Source organism: Pinus tabuliformis, chromosome 6 (genome assembly GCF_031772625.1).
Source record: "Pinus tabuliformis cultivar Carrire ecotype Pingquan chromosome 6, CPIR1, whole genome shotgun sequence".
In the NCBI taxonomy this organism is placed as follows: Eukaryota; Viridiplantae; Streptophyta; class Pinopsida; order Pinales; family Pinaceae; genus Pinus; species Pinus tabuliformis.
Genome location: NC_142292.1, coordinates 221,026,412 through 221,053,590, shown reverse-complemented (window position 1 = coordinate 221,053,590; position 27,179 = coordinate 221,026,412). Strand labels below are relative to the sequence as shown.

General features: G+C 35.6%; 1 pseudogene; it reads right to left on the bottom strand.

Annotated features, from left to right (window-relative positions):
- Positions 1-7,694: 7,694 nt before the first annotated feature.
- LOC149258248 (uncharacterized) lies at positions 7,695-11,435 on the bottom strand (annotated as a pseudogene).
- Between the last annotated feature and the right edge of the window lie 15,744 nt (positions 11,436-27,179).

The following is a 27,179-nucleotide window of genomic DNA, read 5'->3' as shown; positions in this document are numbered from 1 at the left end:
ACTATTCACTTTTGAATAAGTTATGATCTAAGTGATCGTTTGAAGACCCAAATTTATCAAAACTTGCAATGTGTTATAGGATGATCGATTTTTAGATCACTGGTATCAAATCAGGTTCTCACCAGATTGTAGGCATGGGCGAAAGATTATAGCACGTAAGGATCCTAGAACTGGAAGAGATGAATTCCTATTGTCAAGTGGAGAACATGGAACTAAGAAGATTGCTCGAAGCAATAGAGTATGAGAAGAATAAGTTGTGCCTAATGTTGCAGAATATCATTGAAGAGAAAACTGGGGAATGTTCAGCTACCAAAGCTTCCCCCAAGACTCAACAAGTTTGTGGTCATGGGATGACTAATGTTTGTACCATTTGTCAGTTGAAGAACATTGCTTATATGTTAAATTACAAGAGTGGTTTTCTTGAATCTTCATCTACCACATCGTCTACAAAAGAGAAGAGGGGGGAGATGGCTAAGCCTCAAGAAGATGACCAACAACTATAAGCAAAAAACGAGGTAAAATATACTTCATGTTCAATTCATTCTCTTAACAATGATAATGCTCCTTTTGCATCATTTGAGAAACATACCAAGTGTATTGGTATGAAATTGTTGACAAAAATGGGATACAATGGTAAGGGTATTGGAAATCATAGTCACAGTATCATTAATTCTATCGAGGTAAGAACACAACCTTGGCATGAAGGATTGGGATATATTTAAGAAGTTGGAGAATGCTCCAAAACTGCGAAGTCAAAGAATTCTTCAAGTGTGGAATTTGTGAAGAAAGAACTCCTGCAAGTTGAAGGAGTATCATATCATGATGATGACATTGATAGAAAAAAATCTCCAAAGAGAGATTGGCGCTTCAAAGGAAGAACTAAGTCAAGTTCTTCTTGTCAATCAAGTTCTCCTCGCCAAACTAATAATCCAAATGAAAATCATAAAAGGTATAAATGTCCTGATTATTCATAGGCTTTCTATGACTATAAGCAACATGATGATTTCAATAAAAAATTATGGGATGTATTTCCTTGTACATTTTGTCATGCACCTAACCATTGTGTAGCCAAGTGCCAAAAAGGGAAAGTATTGGTTAAGAAATTGAATATTTCGATTAGAAGTGAGCCTAGGAAGGAAAATCCTCTTCCAATTCCAAAGAAATTTTTTCTAGGAAATGATCACAAAAACTTTTTTACTCATTGCAATATAAGTGGGCATTGGATCGAGAAATGATGGAAGTTGCATCCACATATTCATCCAAAGAAGAAAATTTTTGTTGAGAAGGCAGATGAAAGTGGTAGGCACATTGTAACCATCCCCAAAGCATCTCCAAAAAAAAAAAAACTCCCCACCCTGGTTGGGTAAGAAATGGTTGGACTATTTGTCTACTTAAATATTGCATTTATTTTTTATTCTACATGTTGCATATCCCATAGCTGGGTATTTTGTAAAAGTGATGTTATGAATAAATCACTTATATGCAACAATGTTTTCTTTGGGATTTTATGCTATTCTAGCTTGTTGATGAGTACATTTGTAAGGGAATTTGAGAGTCAAATTTATAACACATTGTAAAAAAAAAATGCATCTACTTCATGGATATTGTGATAAGCATCCTAAAATTTTGGATGAGCATTTTCATTAGATCCAAGACGCCTACAATTGTGCCAAGCACTCATCTACGTAAGTATTTCCATGTGAATATTGTTTGGGTCATTTGCCAAAGTTTCCTTTCGATTTCATCTTTGGTAAATATATTGCAGTAGATGGACATAGTGATGTTGACAAAGCTAAGAATTTCATTGAAAAAATTCAACTAGTGCATCAAAAGTGTTGGACAGTTGACATTGTCTGAGTTATTGATGGCACTTGGTATGCTGGCATTGATGTCAACTGAACTAACATTGAGATGCAAAGAATGGAAAATAGTTTGTAGCCATGTTTCAGGTGGAAAATGGGCTCAAGGACTGCATCAGACCTTCTCCACTAGAAAGTGCTTTGAAAAATCTTTCCAACGGTGTGGAGGTCCATAAATGGATCTCGGGATCAAAAGTTATTGATAGCCGAAGTAAGGGTGTTAAATTCCTTAGGAGCAAGCCGAATTTCAGAACCGAGAAGTAGGCCAAATTTAAGGAATTCATAACTTTGAGACCTCAGAAGGTTAAAATCTTGGGACGTCGGAAGGGCTGAATATCAGAGTAGGCCGAAAATCAGAAGTAGGTTGGAACATTAAATATTCGGATCTTCGGGAGGTCAAAATATCGAAGGTTAGGGATATCGTAACCTCACTATAATTGTTTTTGAGAAAATTTTGATCTGATAGTAGGAAGCTGATTCTCGGAACGTCGAATCTTCAGGAAGTCGGCATATCGAAACCTTGTAACCTCTTATCTCAAGATGTTGGAAGGTCGACATATCAGAACCTCGAAGGTTCATAACTTCAGAGTTTCATAATTTAGTAACTCCTTATAAGTGTATTCTCTTAAAAGTGTCGAGGGTTGGGGGAGCAGGGATTTACAAAGAAATTCTTTGCAAAACCAAGGACTAAGGGACCCTTTATCTCTCCTCGAACAAGACACATGGAAGGAACTAATTGGCCCTTAGGAGCTAATGGTGGTAGGTGACGTCAACTTGACATGATCGTATGAAGGACACGTGGCAGTCAGATTCAACAAATTAAGTGACCTAATGGGGAAAATCTTGGTGACATGTGTCACCATTAAGGAGATGATGACGAGATCATGATCTCATCCTGAAAGAATATTGGAGGTCAAGGATTTCGTAACTCCATTGTAATTTCATTTTGGAGAAAGTTCTGATACAGGGAGCTCCGATGTTGATTTTCAATTGGTCATGAAGCCCAAAGAACCAAGGGGATAGCAAAGAGCTTAGCACCTAAGCGCTATGGTGACGCCACATGGGAAGTATATTTCGATGGTTAGAATATTGAAGGTTGAAGTTTTTGCAACTCTCTACAATTGAAACTTGAAGAAAGTTATGAAATAGGGAGCTTCCAATGTTGATTAGTGTTTGGTCACAGAGCCCAAAGAACCAAGGGCTAGAGCAAGAACACAAGGATATATGCTCTCAACACGATCTTGAAGGGCTTAGCACCCAAGTGCTACATCGTCGGTCACAACACCCAGTCTTATGATGTAAAAGAAAAAGATGCTAAGCAAAAGGGGCTAAAGGCCAATTGGAATCTGATGATTTTGTAATGTCACCTTAATAAAATTTAAGGAATGAGGTGGTTTGATATTGCAACACAATGGTGTCAGAAGGATGTATGAGTCAGCAACTAAGAAGTAATTGTGCATAAAAGAGTTGGTAGCTAGAGGAGTATAGTAGCTCGAGTTGAAGTGAGCTACCTCTAATCTTTCGTGCATGCCTCATTGAATTAAATGAAGATCATACCCTAAGGGACAAGAGATTGATTATAGAAAGAGTAAAGCCATGCTAGAGTGCATTCTAAGAATTGCGATCAAATGAATAAGAAAGGAAAGCCTTGATGGAGTGTTTAGGTTGATTGAGGATTTATTTCTCAGCATGGAAACTCTTAGGAGCCCATTCCCAACGTTTAATGTGGTTGAAGAGATCGGGCAGTTTGATGCAAAAGCAACATGGTCAACCATGCAGGAGTACCCTTGGGTAGTGTGAATGGAAGGTTAATGGTCAACAGAGAGAGCATCATTCCTTGCACGGTAGAGGAACAAAACAGAGAAGAACAATGGGAAAAACTGTATTGTTTCTAGTGAGCAGTGTGGAGAGCCATGTGTATGAGTGCGTTGCTGAGGAGAGGCGAAGAGTACATGCACTGCAGAAAGAGGTTGTGTGTGTGCCTATGTTGTAGAGAAAAGGGGTTGAGTGGACCAGTGCTGCTATGTGAGGCCAAGAGTTCCTGTGGAATCATAGAGGGTCGAGAGTAGAAGTATGATACTGCAATGAATTATATTTCTATTTATTTGTATATGTAATTACCCTTGTTTTCAGTTTGAAAAATGTATGAAAGGTAAAACTGTTGCTAGAGTAGGTGGTGTCCTGCACTCATAGGAGGTTGGTGCCTCTTGGAAAGTAGGTGCTTTCTATATTAAGGGGGTCATTGCCTCATGTGATTGGGTGATCACAAACAAATTGATCTAATTAAATAGGTACTTAATTTACATCACAATAAAAAATAGATTAGTGGTTTTTTCCCTTTGCTTTTCCACGTAAAAATACCTGTGTCAATATGTGTATGTTTCTCATGTGATGGACTGTATGTACATGTGATTTCCTTATCTTGCCAATCATTTGTATTGTGTATGAGAGCTCTCACAAGTAACTGACTGTAGTGAAAAAAGTTAAAGACTTATTCATAAAAATTTTTAAGAACCCCATAATTATTGATTCACCCCCCCTTTCAGTAATTCCTTATTCTAACAATTGGTATCAAAGCCAATTTCCTTCAGGAATAGTCTACCACTAGAAGGTAGATCCATAAGGAAATATGTCTAGGAAAGAGAGTCAAGAGGCTTACTTAATCAAAATACGAGTCTTTTATGGGACACACTATGCCTTTTTGAATGTAAGGATGGAAGCCTATCTTATGTCCCTAGGAGTAGATGTTTGGACCTACGTACTAGTAGATTATGATGTCTTTGATGTTCCTCCCACAAATGCATATGGTAAAATATTGTATGGAAATAATGCTAAAGACAAGAATTCCATTCTCGTTGGCCTTAGTCAACCCAAACTTGTAAAGGTTATGCATTGCAAGTCTGCCAAGGAAGTATGGGTGAAGCTCAATCAGTCATGAAGGAGATGATAAAGTCAAGCAAGCCAAGCTTCAAACATTCATAATGAGGTTTGAAAGCTTAAAAATGAATGAAGAAGACAGTATAGTAGAATACTTCCTCAAAATCGATGACGTAACCAATATGATTAGAGGACTCAATGAAGGGGTCAAAGAAGATATAATTGTTCAAAATGTCTTAAGGTCTCTAACCATGAGGTTTAATGCCAAAGTCTCTTCCATTTAAGAGATGGTTGACTTAAAGAATCTCAAGATGGATCAGCTGCTTGGTACTCTCACAACCTATGATATGAGAGTATGAAAAGAGAAGTCTAAACCCAGGGAGGCAACATTCAAAGTGTCCAAGAAGGACAAGGAGAAAAAAGACCATCCGAATTGCTCCAACTGTGAATCTAATCAAGAGTTGGCTCAATTTTCCAGGAAACTAAAGCATGGCTTTGGAAAGTATAAAGGGAAGTTGCCCTTTAAATGCTTTGACTATGGAAGAGTTGGACATTTTTCGTCCAAATTCCCTTACAAGGAAAGGATAGAAAAGGAAGATGATCAAAAATTTAGAAACAAATCTCAAAAACATCATAAGAAGAAGTTCTTTAAGAAAAAGGGGCTCTACTCCAAAGAGGATAACTCCACACCAAAATCAGACAACGAAAACTCTTCATAAAATAGTTCAAATGAGTATTTACTCATGGCATTTGATGCAAACTCCAAGAAACAAAATATTACTGACTCTGAAGAGGAAGAAGAAGAAGTAGGAGTAGTGGAATTTGAAGGGGAAATCATTAGTGCTCTTGATGAGTTAAAAAACTCCAAGAAAAAGAATAGGCAGCTAAAATAAAAACTACAACGTACTGAACAAGGTATGTACAACTCAGAAAATGAGGAGTTTGTTTATCAAAAAGAAAAACCTGAAGAAGCCATTAAAAGAAAAGATAGTTTATCCCTTCTACTTGAAGAAAAATAGGTAACATGTGAGAAACTAGAAGAAGAGAACAAGCATTTAAAACAAGATTTGTTCAAGGTAAAAAAGGAAACAATCTAAAAAATAGGAAAAGATGAAATTATGTCCTTGAAAGTCAAATTGGAAGCAAAGCGAAAGGAAGAAGTTCCTCATGATTTGATCCATGAATGGGAAGAACATTGTCAGAGTTTCAAGGTAGAGGTCATCTCCCTGAGAACGAACCTTGAGAGAGTGGATACGGAGAAAGGTATAAATGAAAAATTTGCAGAAGGAACAAGAAATCTAGATCAAATTTTATACAGTCAAAGGTCTTCATGAAACAAAATAGCCTTGGGATACTCTAGACTAGAAGAATAATCTATGGGAAATATAAACTCCAAGCCCACATGACTTGAGGAACCGCAAAGCTATGAAAATATGTAACAAGAAGGAATCAATGAAGGCAAAAGGGTAGCAAGCCAAAGAGGAGATATTCACTGGAATAATAACTCCATCCACCCCAAGAAGCCACACCAACAAAGAATGGATCAATCAGCGAGAAAATAGAGGCACCGTCATGCAGAAACTCATGGACTTTCCAACAATAGGTACACTTCTTTATTTTATGGTTATTGTTATAAATGTCACATCTTTGGACATAAGGTTGTTGATTGTAGAAGGACCAAAGTTGAAAGAGGTGAAAATCCTACATACAATAAGTATCAAAATTTTGGATTTCAAAACTCTCCTCTTAGAGATCGAAATGCCTTCTCTCCCCTATTAAGTGATGTTGAAATTGAAATTTTCATTAAATTGTATAGACTGAATCAACAAATGCAGGTTGATTCATCACTTTTATTTAAAGAAAATCACTTCATCTAGAAGTAGCTATTGGTGGTCCCTAGGGGTAGGGTGGCTTGTAGGAGATTTAATTAGCAAATGCAGATTGACTTATCACTTTTATTTAAAGAAAATCACTCTACTTGGAAGTATCTATTGGTGGTTCCTAAGAGTAGGGTGCTTGGAAGTAGCTATTGGTGGTCCCTAGGAGTAGGGTGGTCCGTAGGGGTAAGGGATTCATTCGTGTCACATGCTTATGTGTCTTGAACAATTAACTTATTTCCTTAAATCCAAAAAACCTAACTCTTAACTAAACAAAAATATTTTTAAAGCATACTTCAAAACTGTGATGAAATAATTTCAACCTTTATAAAAACAACACTAAAATTGTATATATATTCAAAAACACATCTTTTAAGAACATCGCACATCCCATCAACTATCCTACCCCAAAAATCTATTTTAAAAAATAAAAATTACATCGTATTGATTTACTTGATCTTCACATATATAAAGTTCCATACACCAAATCATATATTCTAAGTTCCATGAGTCTAGAGATTTGTTTAGCCCCTTAATCGAGAAAACGACAAAATTATATTTACAATGTTTAAATCACAAATGTGAAAGCTAATTCTCTGAAGTTAAAATGGTGTAAATGGTTATATCAGTTATTTGGGTTATCTTAGGTAGGAAGGTTTGGTCTAGAGGACGTGGTCTAATGGTTAGGTGAGGTAGTTTGTTTTGGAGGATGTGGTTCAATTGTTAGGTGGGAAGATTTGGTCTCCCAAGATGTGATCCAATCATTAGGTGAGGATATTTAGTCTCCATATGTAGAGAGATTTGGTCTCTATTGTCCAACCCCAAAAAGATATGGTTGGTATCGATAAGTCATATTGTCCAATCCCGAAAAGATATGGTTGGTATCCATAGGTCATATTGTCCAATCCTGAAAAAAAACTATGTATGTGTATGCCTGAGAGCTAGACACGTTTTCTTCGGTTGAAAAAAAATGGTTACACTAGCTGTGTAGTAAAACAGTAATGCAATTAATGAACAAAAGAAGACAGATAAGATCAGTGTATCGGTTATGAGTTCCATGGTTCGAATCCCATGGCTCAAATCATTCATTCAACATCTCTACGAACTCACAACAAACATCCATTAACAACTGGTTAACCATGTCAATGTAAAAGGGAGAAGTAAGACGGGAATAGCTACGCAGAAAGTCTTTAATGTCGAATGCATATTCCAAAGTTATCTTGTGCTTCATCACAATCTCTCTGAGTCTTTTCTCAATCACGGACCGCGTCTCGGCCCTCAATTCCGCCAGCTTTTTCTCAATCACGGGCCACGTCTCGGCCCTGGGTTGGGTGGCAGCCACCATGGAACTGGAAGAGACGGAAGGTTGTCGAGACGGTTGCTGATCATGGTGGCCGGTGAAATTAGGAAAACTCCCTCTCATTTTTTTCCCATGAGAGGAATATTCAAGGTATTTCTTGGGCGTACAATCGGCCGCCTGATAATTACGATCGTCTTCGTCAGTCCAACCTTAAGAACCATCTGCATCGCTGTAGAAATTGAATCTCCTGTGATTTCTTCTGCTCCCGTGAACCCTCGGCTCCCTGCATGAAAAAAACTGAAAGGATGAAGGCTTGGGGAGTCTCTGGTAACCCTCCAGGAGAAAATCCTTAATGGTTTCAACGTCCCTGCTGTTTTCTACCCTGCGCAGAATTCTCTTCACGCCAGAGACTAAATGATTCCCAGCCCATGAGAGCAGCCTGCATTTTCTCTCATTTACCTCTCCATCGCTACGCTGCTTCACATTCTCATTTGCTTCCAAAATTTGCGAGCATCACATTCTCATTGTTTGAGAAAGCTTCAGTGGCAATGTTGTAAAAGATGAAAGATTGATGACCTTAATACTTAATAAAGACATATTATTTGTGGTGTTGATGTGTCCTAGATCTGCCCGAAATTGAATAAGGGGATCTAAGGTACACTATGTGTGTTTGATGGCGCATGTGTTTAATGGCTTCATGTTGTTACTTATGATTTGTGTCTAGTTGTGACACATAAATGATCGCATTTACCACACACATAAAGTTCAATGCAAGCAAGCACAACACTTGTAATAGAATAGCACCAAGGCAGGATAATTAAGCTCAACACATGCATTTGCGTCACTACAACAAATAATCAAAGTTTTCAACATCGGCATTCTACCTCAACAAACAATTTCACTCAATACAATCAAGTTCATGAATCTGCAAACTCCAGCGTTTCAAAGCAAAGTCTACATCACTACATTCAAGTTAATGAATCTGTAAACTTCAACGTTTCAGCGCACAGTCTACATCAACAGTGTTGAACTTGTAATCAAACTCAAATCACAATGAATTGTAAGGGTGCATTCTCGGTTGAAACCAACACCTAAGTATTGAATTGAGTCAAATTGAATTCATTGTAGTGAATTATTAAAATCATTAAGCATTTTTTGGGTGCATTTTCGACAGTGTTTGACACCCTTCCTTTAAGCAGAATCAAGTGAATGCATGAATTTTAACTCTAAAGCAAACAAGCAACAAGTTCACATCTCCTGCAAGTGAGCGTGAGTATTCATTCAAGCAATTTGAGTCAAAACAGTACAAAGTTCAAACTTTCAAGCGAGCCAGAGTGAAGATCATCAAAGCAACCAAACAAGTTCAACTCTAACGCCAATCAAGCAAGTTGAAATTGACATCAAGCGAGCGTGAAGTCATCAAATAAGGCAACTGAGCATTCACACAAACGCGATCGTCATCAAGCGAGCGTGAATTCCAAAGTTTAAGCAAGAAATTTCTACAACTCTAGCAAGTGTTCTCAGCAAGTGCAATAAGCAACAAATCAAGCGAGCGCGCCATTCAAGTCCCATAGCAAGCGAGCTTGTCATTCAAGTAAAAAAATCAAGTCAAACAGTTCAAAGAACGACATCTATGAGAAGAGAGCCTGACTTCAAGTGAGCAAGTTCAGATGGCGCAACATATTCAGTTGTTACACATTCTTCACAGTTTGATCATCTCCAGTGATGAAGACATGGTGCACATCAGCAAAGAAACTCTTGCTGATCTTTCACGGCATCTACAACAAACACATGAAACCATTGAGTTTCTTTAACTAGAGTCACAACTACAAAGAGATGAGTTGCAACAAAAGAGTGCTTCTTCCAAGTCATTCAACCATACAGATGAAGATAAAGATGTTGATTCCAAATCACTCATCCAAACAACTTCAAGTGTCGAAGTTGTTCATGATCAAATTCAAATTTCTTCCAAAACCATCATCAAGCCCTGGGAAGAGATTCAAAATAACAAGAATCGACGAGGCTTAGGATATATCACTGATGAAATCAACTTACATATCCCAGATTATTCCAAGCCAATTAAGTTTGTGAGTGCAGGATTTCTTGAACAACACACCTCAGTAGGTTCTGAGAAAATTGCAGACAAAAAAAATTGCATGCAACCTGAAGTTGAAGTTCAACCAAAGTGTTCTCATTGTCAAAGAACTGGTCATATGGAAGATCATTGTTTTGATCTCCATCCGTGTTGCCATTGTGGCAAACCCAATCATTCCTCAGAAAAATGTAGCAACCAACAAAAATCAGCCAGATTGAAGATACATTATCAATGGATCGATCCTTGGGAATGGTCATCCACAGTCAAAAGATTGTCTCAGTTCTACAATCGACTACAATCACACATAGTGTAGCCAGCAGTGAACCGACGATGGTACTCTTCTGCAGTTGAACGAGGGAGTACAATAGTGAAACTTTCCTACACTTGAAGGGGGGGAGTTCAAATATATTTTGGAGAAGATTGTCTCTCCTTTCAGCTGACAAAGGGGGGGAAATGTCAATGAAATTGACAAGTGGTTGTCAGACTGAAAGTCTCGACAACATCAGCGAAGTAGCCAGTGGGCATTTGTCATCAGCAGTGAGCGTCAGCAAATTCACCAGTGGGCGATCGACGGCCAAAGCAGCAGTGAGCAGCTTTCATCATAGAAAAAGAAACATTGAGTTGTTTTTTGACATCTTCAGCCAGTGGGCGATCATCATCAGCAAATACGCCAGTGGGCGTTCATCAAAATTGTGTCAGTGGACACCGGATGTTGTTTTCAAACAAAGGACAGTTGGATCCTTTTGCAACTTGGCATGTGATGGAGTTGTCAAGCGACATTCAGAGATGAATCAAGCATGCAGCTGATTCATGTTCTCTTCAGATTTGAGTTTCTTCAGCATCCAGATTTGGCGGTTTTTTTAGGCAATGTTTTTGAGGATCAACATGAGAACTTGGAAGATGGTTCCTCGTTCTTATTTTGGATTTATCATTGAGGGGGGGAATGTTAGCCTCTCTCACAAAACAATAATAAATCCAAAATAAATAAATTAATTAAATATTCCAAGTTAGGAATTTGTGCCTAACTCTTGGGTTGTTCCTCTAAGATAGGAGTTAGTTTAGGTAACTCTTATATTGGTGTGTGTCTGGTGAGAAATTATCTCAACCAAAGGAGAAATTATCTCAACCAAAAGTGTCTAAGATAGAACGCACTATCTTGAGAACACTATCTCTCATCTATTTATCTGTAACACTATATTCAATTATTTTAATGAATGAGAATGAGAGAGAAGCATGAGGCTTCAACCTTTTTCCGCCAATATTTTGTCTTTGGTTTTTATATGTGTTTTCCTGTAATCTGTTTGAGTTAATTTCATTTTTATCAGCTGCTTCGCCTTCGCATCGTCAGCAGCGCGACTAGGCCACCGCCTCAGAATTGCCAGACTGAAGCCCTGCAAATTTGAAATTCCGGGGTGCTTTTTCTCCATCCATACACAGGTGGTCTATGACAGAATGAGAAGCTTTCTTTCAATGGACATTGTCCCAAAGGTACAAAGAGAGGCTGATAGGATTATTAAACTAGAATTGTTGAATTTCTCTAGAAGAGATGTTGGTTCAAGTGAATTATTAGGCAGTATAAGAGGACCCCGAGTTTAAATATGGGCTACTAAAATGCTCTTATAAGCTCGCACTCTTTTGAAATTGATTATCCATAAATTAACCACAACACTCAAAATAAATAGATCTAAACCAACGAATATGACGATACGGGCACGGCTTAAACGCGGGACCCACCAAAATCATGGAATGTAATAATTATAAGAATTTACATCTCCTTTTTAGCGTAAAATTGCCTTAAGTTAAAAAATGGATAAAGTCAACACGTTCACAACCTCTGGCTTTGTAGCATGAAGAGCATTTCAACAAATTTTAAGAATTAAATAAGGTGAGACTGAATAATCTGACCAATGCCATGAAATGCAAACGAAGACTCGGCTGACATTTTCAAGATTTTGGACAACTGTTTTGTCTAATGTGGCTCTTTTATTTTCCTTCTTGTGATAGTGGTGCCATGATTTAGTGGCCTATTTTTCGTATGTAAATGCTTGTGAATGTTGTGATTCTAATCTAGAATCTCAACCAAAGGCATAATTGTTAATGCCAAAACTAGTCCTCGGTGATTTTGGTGGAATAACCGCACCTTGCTTGCGACAACATTTAAGCTAAAATTGAAATCAGAGTTTAATGGGGGCTAAAAAGAGAAAAAAAAAATCTAAGTACTTCAGAGGAGCCATTAATTGAACCATTAGCCATAGCAAGGTCATGAAAGCTTCGTCATATTTTTGTCTGTTGAGCTGGTTTTTAACTAGCTGTGAACACTTACCACTCTTTTGTTCCCCTTTGACTATTAATAAAAATCTTGTTACAACACGAGAAAAAGACATTCTTAGCAACAATAAATTATTCCCTACTCAGAATTGGGAGCTAATTGCACATACCTTGGGCGGCAAATTTAGGATATCGAGGCAAATACACCCTTCGTTGTCAATATTGGGATGATATATTGGGGTCACAAATTTCACATTTAGAGGCACGAAAGGATATCTGCAATTGGAAAAATAATATTAAAAACGACTTAAAATCCAGAAAATAAAATCATATTCAATAGATCGAAAAAACCTAAATTGGAACTCGAACTGTTCCAGAATCGAAACTATTACAACTACTAAAAAGGAATTAATTCAAATAATCTTTCAGGTTCTTAGATCTCGAGCTTGAAAATCCCTTTAGCATAAACAATCCCCTCTGGCCCTTCAATCTCTATTGGAAATCACAATGCTTGTTGCATTCAGACCCTAGCTTTAGAGACACTTAAAATCAAAATAAATCCAGGAAAAAAACTTACGCGCCTCAAAGAAAGTGAGGAGATTATCATTGGAAGGCCATGCGCAGATTCCGGGAGGAGGATTAGTTTGCAGCCACTTCAGTTCTCTCTGCATACGCGAGCTGAGTCGCGCTATTTGTGTCTGCTGTCACATAAACTTACATTATTAATTTAAAAGTAAAAACATTATACATTGGAAAAAAACCATAAACTTAAATTAAGCCCACTTAGAAACATAAACTAAGCAAATTAAAAAAAGACTGCAGACAAACTTACCCTGAACACACATTGCAGAGTTGATCACTCGTGCCACATCGAGGGCATTTTCCTTTGCTCTCTAATTCGGTATCGCTCTCTAATTCGGTATTGTTCTCGAATTCGGGTGCCCTGTTTCACAGAAAAGTACGCACGAAGCCAACGTCAAACCACCTGTGCCATGTCGAGCATTCAATCCATGGGCAAAACAGTCTGTCATGGCAGCTAACCAGTGTGGAACTTTCCGCTCCATTTTCTGTCGACTTGAATTTTCTGGTATTGTAACATTGATTTTCTCTCAACTTGAATTTTTTGATATTATAGCATTGATAGTAGCAGGAGCCGAGTTTGCAGCCCAACTCCCACGATACCCGACCACTGCATCTGTTCCTGTAACGTGCTACACGGCTCCTCCACCCCAACTTCACCGGAACCATGATTTCTCAACGTTCCACAACCTTCTCTTCGATATACCAACCAAAGAACATGCTTTCGTCAAGAGACCCTTTTAGTGCCCTGCACGTCCTCTAGATCTGGGGATATTGTTGCGATGGCACTCTCAGAAATATGCTCTCCAATAGATCAGGCACGATGTTGATTAAAATACAAGGATCTAAAGACGATGGAGTAGTAATTGCAGAGGTTGCAGTACTGGAAGTTGATTCGTCAGAGTGCTCCATGGTTAATATCCCTGCAACAATTTCCAGAGGATGGCCTTCTTGATTATGACGAGTCCCTTCCCTGTTCTATGTGAATTGATCTCCCAATAAATCAATCGCACCGCTGCTTTTACAAGCCCAAGAAGCAGAATCACAGTAGGCCAGTGCTTGTCAAAAGCCAGGAAAGATGGAAAAAACAGTAAAAATATCTTGCCAGGCCAAGAAGGCAACTCAACCTATATTTGGAAAAAGCAGTCACACTTCAAATCAACGGTTGAAAGTGTTTCACTTGATCGAACGGAGGAGGGTAAAAGTGTTGACAATTATTGATGCATATGAAAGGCCTATCGGCCTAAATATTGTGCCACCGACTTTACAATTATTACAGGGTTGACTTGGTGTAAATAAAATCAGAAAGTTCCATGTTCCCATTCTAATTTTTATTGGATTATAAATTTTAGAATATTTTAGATTCTAGAAGGCATTTGTCTAAAATATTTTTTCCATGTTCCCATTCTAATTTTTATTGGATTATAAATTTTAGAATATTTTAGATTCTAGAAGGTAGTTATTTGAATTTGTCTAAAATATTTTTTCCATGTTCTTATTCTAATTTTTATTGGATTATAATTTTTCTGATTTTTATTGGATTATAAATTTTAGAATATTTTAGATTCTAGAAGGTAGTTATTTGATTTTGTCTAAAATATTTTTTAGATAGTTTGAGTGGGTTTAATGATGGAGAGTTTGTGATTTTTCCTTAAAAATTTAAAATGAACCACACTTGTTGGTTCGAAACGCGTAGGCCAAAAAATTCTCTCATGTGATTTGTACAAAAGACTTTGTTTAATAAATTATATGTTCAAAAATAAAAAAGATAAAGTAAAGTAGAGTATGTATGTCTTAGTAAACTTTATCGATCAAATCATTACACAAAAATAAATCCTTTATCCGTAAAAAAATCATTATTCAAAAAAAAATCTTATACACCAATTTAATTTCTAATTTAATTATAACCTTAAAATTAAAATTTTATTATTATTTAAATTAAACAAATACTCAGTGAAAAATATCATTTTCTATCGTCTCTTTACGGTCTACGATGAAGAAAATCTGATAAAATAACTTTTGAACATCTACTATGACTTCTCGACGAAGATGACTTTAATATGAGGCAATAGCTCTTCAATAAACATTAATAGTAAGCAAAATGATTCGAGTGTAATGTTCATAGTGATGTTCACTCTGTAATCATGAGATCAAAATTTTCATCCATATTTTTTTAATTTATAATTATTATTATTTTTAAAAATATTATTATTATTTTGAAAAAAATAATAAAGTAAAAAAATAAAAATAAAAATTTTAAATATTAAATTAATAATTTGAATTTAAATTTAAAATTTATATTTATTAAGTATAAAATAGATAGTAATGGGTGTATTATTAAGGCACTCTGTAAAATAAAAGTTATTGATTTTTTTTAAGAAAAAAATCAGTCATCTTAAGGGTTGCTATGGTATAGGTTAGGTGCGATATTCACGTGATTTTGACAACTTGGATGCTTTTGAGCCACAATTTCTCAAGTTGTCAAAGGTTAAACCTGTAATCATCTCAAGAATTATACAATTTACCATAAAAAGATAAAAATAAAAATATTATTTTTATTTAAAGGCGGCAAGAGCTGGAAGGGCGATATATTACCTTGATGTATATGAAGGGATCATGTTCGCATGGGGATTATGCACAGTGACAAACAATAAGGTTGCATTTATCACATTGTGGAAATGATTATATATCGCCAGAACCAAGGTATACAAAAGGTCAAAATTCTGGGAGATTCTATGATAGTAATTAGAATGATATCTAAGTCTATTTCATCAATCAATTCTACACTACCTCTTGTAGTGAGAACACTAACCATTCTCTTGATTTTTTTTGAAGAATTCTTCTTCCATCATATTCTAAGACACCTTGATGGGGTGACTGATGATTTGGCCAACCGAGGAGCGGAGTTAAGCATAGGAGCTTTGGAATTAAATGATATGAGCAAAGGTCATATCCTCGTGCCATAAGTTATGATCAAGCATCATCAATTATCAAAGGTCAGTGTTGGATGGGATCAAAATGATAGGGAATTCAAACCCCACATCCATAGTGGTTTGGCACCAAGATTTAATGCGTGTCCACTTGGAGTCCTCATGAAAATACGTGGTAAGCTTGGATGTTCTGCTCTACTCCCCAAGCGCATCTTAGCCACATCAGTAGTTAGCTGGATGGATTGGATTCTTAGTGATGTGAGTTCCGACAGGTCGATATTAATGCCAAAGGGATGCCAATTATTCTCTCTTCAGATCTTCATTAATTCAACATAGGGAATGTTGGTTTGGATCCTTGTGAAGGACAGACCTGAGATTGTCATGGAAATTAGTAGAGATTTGTATTTTAATGTCGTTAGTGGTGAGTGATGGGGAATGTTCGGTCAACATGGACCTTTAATATGGTAATTCCTCTAGGTATCTGGCTAGTCACTCTTAGTTTCACTCAGTGCTTCTTAAGATCAACTCTATTGATAAGCTGTACGACAATGGAAATGGAAGGCGTTCAGTTCCAAGAGGACAAGGCGGCAAGGTGGAAGAGGGTGGTATAATTCCTGTTCAAACTGTTGATGGGTCACCTTAATCTTCTGACTCATCAGATAGATCTAATGGAGAGTGACATGGAAACAAAGGTGACCTTGATGGAAGTTAAATTCGAGGGCTTGGAGGTGAGAATTGAAAGGAAATTCATTATGCTTGAAGCATAACTGATGTCCCACGGCTCAAAGCTTGTGATTGATGGCCTTTTCATAGAGGTCAATGAGATTTTAACAAGGAAACAAGTTCTCAACACCAAGGAGGCACAATAACTGATTGGAGAAGGTGCAACAACTGGAGGAACGAGAAAATGGAAGTTTATCTCCTGGATGGACAAGGATGAAGTTGGACCTTCCAAGATAGCCTAAGTTATAGTTTTTTTTATGTATTGCAAGTTCATTTTGTTATTGGGTAAATTTTTTAGATCATATGGAAGATATCAATGTAGATTCTTAGTCTATAAAGCCCGTAGAGGCATCAAGATCCTACTTTGGATCTACTGGAGCATGGAAGTTGCTAAGATCAAAGAGTTATATTTTTATTTTGAAAGTTCTGATTAACCAAAGTAAATTTGTAGGAATGTCTATGTTTCAGTTCCATAGGTGGGTCCATCATCAACACATAAAAGGCTTAGGGAAATAATGTCGAGAGAACAATATAAATATGGGAAGCAAAAGGAAGAAGAATAAAATAATGTCGGATATGAAATCTTAAAGGTTAATTTTTAATAAAAGAATGCCACCATAAAAAACTTAAAAATTAAAAATGAAAGTTATTATCTAAATTATTATTATATCTATTATATTATTAAATTCCAGATACAATAATGTTATTATAATAGTATTATTATTTATTTTTATAATATTTAATAATACTGTTGTTATCGTATTGTCATTATTAAGGACAAGTTTAACGAGGTGAAGAATTTCCCAGATGGTCACTTTTGGACGGAATCCGAGCAAAAAAATTCAACAAATCTTGCAGAAGGAGTGTTTAAATCATGTTTTTGAAGGTGGAAATGGATTCAGCACCATCAAAAACTTCTAGGGCACCCAAAATCTTGAATTTCAACAACTGTAACTTGGATTTACAAAAATCTCTACAGGAATTTATCTAAATATTGACAAAATTTTCAATATTTTCAAGGCAAAAAAGCAGTATGGTTAGACTACGACCATTATTAATAATACTAATTAATTATATAATATAATGAGAATGTTGTTTAGAGAAATATTATTATTATACAAGTATAATGATACTTTTATACAAGTATAGTAATAATATTTTAAATAAGTGATATTAATTATTATTATTATTATTAAATAATATTATAATTGTTGTTTAATCAGGATCTTATAGAAAAAGGAGGGAAAGTGGAATAGAAAGGGAAGTAGGAAGGATATTTAGGAGAACGAGCATGGGATGAAGCATAAATTAGGAATTCTTAAATTGGTTAATGATGGGAATCCAACTGTTGTTGAGTTCTAGGCCATTATCTCTATTTAAATTGTTAGGGTTTTTGATAATCTCCAAGGCCTCCCTGAAGTGTCTTCTCAAATAATGGTTTTCCCTAGCAATAATTTTAGAGTTTTCAAGGTTTATATGGTGCTTGGTTTTGAAGGAGTGTTCGGCAAGGGAAGAAGAGCGAACACACTCATGTCTAATATAAATAACATGTTCTTTTATTCCTATTTTAAAGGATCTTCTAGTTTCCCCAATGTAGCATTTACCACAAATCAGGTAATTTTATAGATACCTTGGTGTTGATGTGGGTCAATGTTATCTTTGACGGATCTCATCTCCTGATTGATAGTTCTCATAGGTTTGAAAGCGATGGAGAAATTCTTCTTTCTTAGAACCTTGACAATTTTTTCAGTTACACCTTTGATGTATGGAAGATAAATCCTTTTGTAAGGTGGTTTGGGTTCGCAAAGTTGGAGCTTTATTTTCTTAGCGTTTTTAAAGGCCTTTCTAATATCTTCCTCTTTGTAGACAATCCTTTTAAAAGATTTGAATAGGCGGGGTTTTCTCTTGGTAAATGTGCTCTTCATTTTATATTCTAAGTCTCTTATGGCTAAGGTGTTAAGGACACTAGTTATTTAATATGGGTGATGGTAGGAGTTATATTTTGTTTTATTTGATGTAAATGGTTCTTGCCATGTAATCAAGACTTTATTATATATTATTTTTATTTATATACATAAAATATTTATGAAAAAAGTAATCTATGAAATGATTCAGGTGGATATTGGTGGCCACCCGCCTATTCCACTTGGACTCTCACCATTGTTCTATCAGTTTTTTTTATTTTTTGTCTTTTGTTTTTTGTTTTGTTTTGTTTTGTTTGTTTTTGTTGTTTTTTGTGTTTTTGTGTTTTTGTTTTGTTTTGTTGTTTTTTTTTTTGTTTTTTTTGTTTTTTGTTTTTTGTTTTTGTTTTTGTTTTTGTTTTTGTTTTGTTTTTTTTTTTTTTTTTTTCCTTTAATTGTAGCATAGTTTACTATTTTGGCAAATTTTCAGGTCCTTGACTTCTGAAGCCGTTTTGAGGCCCTAAATGACATTTTTTGGCAATATTCTTATGGGTAATTTCATTGAAATCACATTTCTTGTTGTATTCCTCAGAGATATCTTTCCAACGAGGTATAATGCGTGTCAAACGAAGATAATATGACTAAGTTATGACCCCAGGAACTTGGCTACCCAACTAACCCCAACGGGGCCCATAAACTCTTGGTGTTACATCTCCTCAGGTTAGGGTTTTGGTTGTTTAGGGTTTTATCTTATTGTTTAGTAATAAAAAGGCCCTTGAATCTCATTGTAACTCAGTTCAGAGACATGTAGCCACCACATCTCTTCTCAGAGATAAGCTACCATCGCCCGAGCTAGTCTCATTTCCATTCTGTTTGTAAGAATATTTCATTATTTGATATTAATGAAAGAAAGTGTTATTTCTACTGCATCTCTGTATTTGTGGTTATATCTGTAATTTGTTGCATTCCTGTTTAAATTCGAATCATGAAAGAACATTTTCGACATGTTATGTTTGTCCAATCTATTAAACATCCTTTGTAAAGTAGCTCATCTCATATTATACTATTAATAATGAATCAGAGATAACATGTTGGTTATGGTTTTCTACTCAATGAGAGTTTTTCATCATAGTTATGGTCACTTGGTTATAGTTTTGGTTACTTCATCATATTTGTTTCGTGTAATTTTTATACTTTTTTTATTGTATTAATAATATTTTTTTAAAGTAAAACTCTAATTTTTAAAATTTTAAATATATAAATAAATATAATTATAAATAACAATGAATGTTAAATAATAATAAAAGTTGTAGTCTAACTTATAGACGAAATAGACTTTTTCACCGGAATTTGGGAAAACAATTTCAAGAAAGAATGTGCATTTTTGTTGTTCAAAATGCATTTTTGAATGCATAAATGGATTCAACACCCTGAAACCCCCCCGCCACCCCCCCCCACCCGGGGCACTCTAATTCTTCAGAATAAACAACTTAAACTCAAGTTTTTAAAAATCTCTACCGAATTTTGGTTTAAAAAATGTCCTAAAAAGGGTCATTTCATCTATAAGTTAGACTACACCATAATAAAATGTATATATGGGATTACTTTATAAATAAAAAGATAAACAAATAAAAGGAAATAAACATATATATCCTATATATATATATATATATATATATATATATATATATATATATATTACTTGGAATGAAAAGCACAGGAACCCATATATTACTTGGAACGAAAAGCACAGGAACCCTCGAGTACTTCTCCACATTTAGTGGATGGTAACTGGGTAAATGGTCTACCTCATTAAAGAAAGGCAAACTCAACAAATAACAACGATATCAAAGAACTTCATATCTTGACCACTTGATCTAACCCTTATATATATATATATATATATATATATATATATATATATATATATATTACCTTATCTTTTATTTATATTAATATTAAATTCATATCTTTAAAAAAAAAGAGTTTGATTTAAATAAATTGAATTTTTCTTGTAATTGACTATAAGAACATATTTAACTATTTCAATCTCTCAATATACTAAATCTATAATAAAACTCAAACTAATCCACAAGTTTGCGAGTCTTCAAAACAAAGTCAACTCCAAAGTGACATACACTCTATCGTCCCAAAGTGTCTACCAATACATGTTCTAGGTTACAATGTGATGAGGCAATCTTTTCTTTAACATTATTCCCATATCATCCCTTTTGTCAAATGTAGTTTGAAGTATCATCTAAGTACAATTTTCCCTCTCTCCATTTTTCACAAAACTTTATATTTTCAATTCCGATTTAGGTTTAAGCATTATTAAGTATTCTCATTGAATTTTCCCTTCCACTAATGCTTATAGATAAACAACAAATGTCCAAAAATTTAAATTTTATTAACAAAAATTATCATAGACAAGGGTGTTACACTGTTTTTTTTTACAAGTTCATAATGGGTATTTATACAATAGCAATATTTAAAATGCATTAATTAGATATAACACATGCTTCACAGTAGCCCATTTTATAAACCCTAGAAACTTTCAAAGATGAGATCGTTGACATGGCTACCTTTGTTGATGCAGTGTGTAAATCTTTGGCACATAGACCACTTGCACCACAACTTAGATGTGACGATAGTGTGCTTAGGTGAGATCCATGGGTACTACTCATCTAGAGTTTCCATGATTCCCTTTCATTATGAGTAGCAGAATTGGTGACTAAGACCAACTTATTCATGTCTATGGCATTTCCCCACATCTTGGAGAGGGTTTTTACATTTATGTATGTAGTCTGGGCATTGATTGTTGACATAGAAGTCATGAAGGTCATCATCTTCTTCAAGTAGCACTTACAAATTGAGGGAGTCATCAATATCTTGCGGGAAGATGCAATCTACCTGAAAATACCCTAGATCCATTCTTACAAACTCTCGATAGCTCCAAAAATGTTGTAAGTCCACATGAAAAAAGACTCTATTCTTATCGATCTGGTTTGGATGAAGGGTTGGAAGAGTCAAAATAGTGGTGGGGGGGGGGGGGGGGTGGGTGAGAAGGGGGGATTTTTAGATCTTCATCAAGACCCTTAACAAGAAGTCCTTCCTCTTTGGGTCTCAAATATGGATCAAGTGATATCAAGTATAAAATAGAGAATCGTTTGGCCTTTCCTCTAGTCATACAATGTCTTCTTCACAAAGGGAAACAATTACAAGATTTATTACAGTTGATAGGATTACAACATCCCAAGAAACTCCACCATTGTCTTGAATTTAAAGTTGCAAGGGGGTGCTTTGGGAGCTTAAATCCTAGAGGCTCTTTTTCCTACAAGGATGAGCTGTAGGGAAAAGGCTCTAATCCATTGAATATGCTATAATACATTGTTGGACCTTGTATTTTTTAGCAACAACAACGAGCAAAAACCATGGAGGTAAATATAATAGAGATAAATCAAATCTTTTTTTTCCTTCAATCTAGGGTAGTGATTTACATATTCAATGGTTTTTGTTCCATATCTGATGCTTTGCATCATTGTATTTTTACAACCTGGACCAAAAAATGTGACATATACCTTTACTTAAAAGGTTTCTTTATTGTTTAATTCGATACCCAAGAAGATGTGGAGAGAGCATTGAAAGAAGGGCCCTAGTTTTGGGGAAATGCAGGGCTCTTCATTACCTCTCAATTCCCAAATATTGATTTTGGGTAAGGATACCAGATCATTTCCTTACTTTTTGGCATCACAAGGTTCTTGAGGAAATTAGGTTATCTTGGGGTCATTCAAAATGATGGACCTTGAGAGAATGAAGAAAGGGTTAATTACATTTTCCAAAATATGTGTAGAAATAGACTTAAGTAAAGGTCTACTTGATCATATTAAGCTGAAAAATAAAAAATTGTAATGGACCTATTGACGGTGCTCGACCTGCCAACATGTCATGGAATTTCCCCGATAAGAACTCGCAGCTAGACCTCAGACCATTTGGAGTAGGAGTCCCAACAGTGGGTAGTAAAGTAATGCCTTGACTGCAATAGCGCGCAGAGGTAAGTGTGATAACTTTATCGGAAGCAAGTGTGTGACCTTGCAGTGAGTCAAGTGAGATGCATGGGGGTTCTAACACATGGAGGGGAAAAGGAAGTGTGTCCCTTAGAAGCCTGTAATAGTACGTAACCTGAAAGGAACACATGAGCAGAATGACATCACAAGCTGGAAAGTGGAATAGTCCACAAACCAAAGTGACGGGTTAAACCAACAACACATCTGCAACAAGATTCATACAATTGCATACAAAATAGTTCATACACAAATGCATAAGTTAAATAAGACACATTTCTAAAGCAACCAGAATAGTCCAAATACAAAAACAACATATGTATGAAAACGTGACGGCTCTATTATATATTATTAAGTGAAAGTGTTGGCATTATGATACAAGTGTTTTCCTTGATGGAAACTCACTCACAGGTCTGTTCAGTTTTGATGAAAGGCAACCCATAGTGTAACAGATCCTTTCAGATGTAACAGGGCATTGGTATAGAAGAACAGGAAGATGGAACTAAAGTCTACTAATCAAAATGAATAAGTTGAAGGTAAAGGATGGTGAAAAGAAGTTTAAGATGTATACGTAGGTCCGCTTAGTCAAAACAACATATACACGTAGGTCCACAGAACAAAAAGAGAATATACGTATACACACACTCCCGCAAGAGGAAAAGTGTGTACAGGTTGGAAAATCAAGGAATTCAAGAGTAGAGAATACTAGGGGTCAATACCATGTTATTAACCCACAAGATTGAGTGGAGTAATGACTATTTGATCCCGCCCAATAAGACCACGAGTCTTAAGTGGTTTTGGTCTGAGGTATTGAGAAAGGCCTAAAACTACATAAGGAGGAGAAGATCATATGGCCAAGGTGTGCAAGTGAAAAGGGTTTTTAAGGAATACTTCTATTTGAAGTATATTTTATGTTGTAGGGGCTATGTTGGTTATTTGTTGTGAAATTTTTTGTGCACCTTGAATTCAATATTGGATCAGGATCATGAGACTTGAAATGACTTATCATTGAATGATCTGATATAGCTTGGGCAAAATTTAATTGAGTACACCTGTTTTATTCTTTGAATGTCATGATCTGAGTTTGTCTAAAGTCCGGAATAGCAACAAAGTTATGAGTTAATATTTGCAGATCTATACGCTAGTTCGCTTTGGTGAAGTAGCATATACATGCTGGTTTGGCTCTTCCAAGTAGTGTATGCAAAAGAAAAGTATGTTGTTCAGAGATGACTGATCTATTTGATTAGTACTATTGCTTTACTATTGTTTTTCAATGAAGTTTTCTTAGATCTGAATGTAAAAGTGAATGCATAAGGAGTTTGATATCTCATTGATTGATTGTATAAGTGAGAAGGGTGATCTCTGCTACTTCCTGTGTAAGGCTCTATAAATTGACAGTGGATGTTTTGTATATTGTTGGTTGGTACAGACTTGATTCAGAAGTTTTATGTTTCAGTAGCTTTGAAGGTATACACAGGTTTGATTAAAGGAAGTAGCGTATACACGCAGGTTGGGTTTAGTAAAGTAGCGTATACATTTTGATGCATGATTTTTGAGGTTGCAGCTGGTTCTGAATGATGATGCAAGTTTATGGGTTCAACACAATGTTCTGGTGACAATGATTTGATTGTTCAGATTAACTGATTATTTGTTGATACAGTTTGAGTTTCAAATTTTTTGATGGGTCCAGTATGAAAATTTGATGAAATGAGGCCTTCATGTGTATTTTTGTGTACGTGGAGCATCCAGTCTGGAAATTTATGAAACGTGGTCCCTGGAGGAAGAGAGAAGGTTGTAGCCTTTTGTAGGCTGGCGCCTATGTACTAGTAAACACATTGGCTAGTACAAGAACTAGGGGGTTGTAGCTCCCTTCCACTAGAAACTGGAAAACGAGAGAAGGTTGTAGCCTTCTGTAGGTGGGTGCCTACGTACTGGTATGAGTCTACACCAGTACAAGATTGTAAACATATTTTCTTATTATTAAAAGAAGACAAAGATGACAACAACGGGCGGTTTTCACTCACATTGGGTTTCCACCTTAAATCTTGGTGTTCATGTGTGTTGCTTATGTGTGATGGTATATTCTGTTTTTACTGCACTGCTTAATAAGTTACTGATGCACTGGTTATAGATCAACACATGATAAATTAACTAAATCACAAGTTCTCTGGGTATACGATGGTTTCACTAATCACAGTAGTGTGTACACGCTAGTTCACTTCATAGAAGTAGTGTATGTAAATCTGTTTGGGAAATGAAAAATTATTGATATGATAATACTGATTCACCCCCCTCTTAGTATTATTTCCAACAATTGGTATCGGAGAGGTCTTTCAGAAGAAGTTTTATCGCTTGAATGAAGATCTTTCAAGATGAATAATCATGAAGGCATGGGATGCATCAGACCACCAATATTTAATGGGAGAAACTTAGTATATTGGAAAATAAGAACTAGAGCCTATCTACAATCGCTTGGAGCCGATGTTTGGAAAATTGTGGAAGGAGGATATCAATTTCCAGCAGCAATTCCTACAGACTCTGTAGGTAAGAATTTATACAAAACCAATGCCAAAGCTTTCAATACATTATTAGGAAGTTTGTCAGAATCAGAATTTGTCAAAGTCATGCAGCTTAAGACAGCCAAATAGATATGGGACAAAATCATTTAGAGCTACGAAGGAGACTCTTAGGTAAAATGTGCTAAGCTTCAAACTCTCAGAATTCAGTATGAAACTCTTAAGATGCATAATGATGAGAGTGTTGCTAGTTACTTTTTACATATAGATGAGATTGTTAATTGTATGAATAATATGGGTGAAGAGATAAAGGAAGTTACTTTAATTGAGAAAATTTTGAGATCTTTGTCTTCTAAATTTGAGTCAAAAGTGTCTTCCATAGAAGAAGAACATGATCTTCAAACTATCACTGTGACTCAACTCCATGGAATCCTAACTGCCTTTGAAATGAGAAAAGGAGGTCCATCAAATATGAGAGAAGTCGCTTTTAAAGTGTTAGCTAAGGGAAAAAAAAAGGAAGAACACAATGAATTAGAACACTTTTCAGAAGAAGAAGATGAGGTAAATTTTGTCAAGAAGCTTTAATGGGGTTCCGAAAGATTTAGAGGTAAGCTACCTTTCAAATGCTTTTCTTGTGGTAGAGTCAGACATTATGCTGCCAAATGTGCTCATAAAGACAAATATGAAAAAGGAAAGGAATATGAAAAAGGAAATAGAAAACAGGTTTTGAATAGAAGGAATTACTATATGCATGAAGATAGTGATGGCCAATCTAATAGTGATGAAGATGAATCTGACCAAGATTATAAACTACTCATGGCTTATGACAATGATGATTTTTTGGATGCCTTAGAAGACAAAGACTTTCTTGAAGAAATCACTAAACTCAAAATCTATTTATAAGAAAAGAATATGATCATCGATACGCTAACACACCAACTCACTGAAAGAGAAAAACACAATGAAAATCTAGAATGTGAAATTGTGGGTCTAAGAAAATAACTTGAGAAGACAAAATATCTTAATCTTAGATTTGCCAAAGGATCTCCAACTTTAAATTAAATAATCAAAGTTCATTGTTCTCCTCTGATAAAGACAGGTCTTGGATATACTGAAGAATCATCTCAATCACAGAAGTCGTCAACCTCCACCAGAAGCTATCTTGATGCAACAAAGACCAGTGAACAGTAGGTCAATCGTTAGCAAAGGCCTAAAATTACCCATAGGTAAATCATACCCAATTTACTCCAAGGATGAATATCAATAGAAGCTTCAACCAACAGGTAAACAATGCCAAAAGATTCTATGATCGCACAATCTTCTTTAATGGGAAATGTTTTTCATGTCATAAATTTGGGCATAAGGTTTCTCAATGTGTTGCTTACAAAACCATCATGACTAGAGAAGCATGAAATCAAAGGAGTGGAACAGGAATTAAGAAAAGTACCTATAATAACTTTTCTCCTCTTGAAAATGAAGTAGAATGTTCGATTGGTAACAACTTTGGTCATGAAGAATCTGAATGCAGGAGAAAATTTTGGCCATCACTTCAAAAGGAGAAAACATCATCAAATCCCAAGATATGGATAAATAAGGAATGTCAATCAGAAAGATGTGGCATAGATCTGTATGTAGAAGGACAAGAAAATCAGTGGCACATCGACAGCGGATGTTCCAAACACATGATAGATGATAAAGAGAAACTTCATTCATATAATGCTTTAGAAAAGGAAAATAGTGTCTCATTTGGAAATGACACTCCAGCTGTCATTAAAGGTAAAGGTTCTGTCTTCTTGAAAGAAAAGGTTAAAGTTGGAAATGTCATGTATGTAGATGGTTTAAATCATAACTTGTTGAGTGTCAGTCAAATGTGTGATCAAGGAAATGAAGTTGTGTTTCAATCAAACAGATGTGTGGTTCATGAGCTTGATACAAGAAAGACCATGATAAAAGTAACAAGAACTCCAAACAACTTATACATACTCAAAGGAGGACAACAACAATTCTATCTAAGCAAAATAGTTGAAAATTGGCTATGGCATAGAAGATTGGGAAATCTAATCTTTTCTCAAATAAGAAAATCATGTAGGCTCAAGGTAGTTCGTTACCTTCCAGATATCAGAATCCTATAAAATACCACATGAAAACCATGTCAATTCGGTAAGAAAACTAGAGTTCACTTCAACGAAAAAT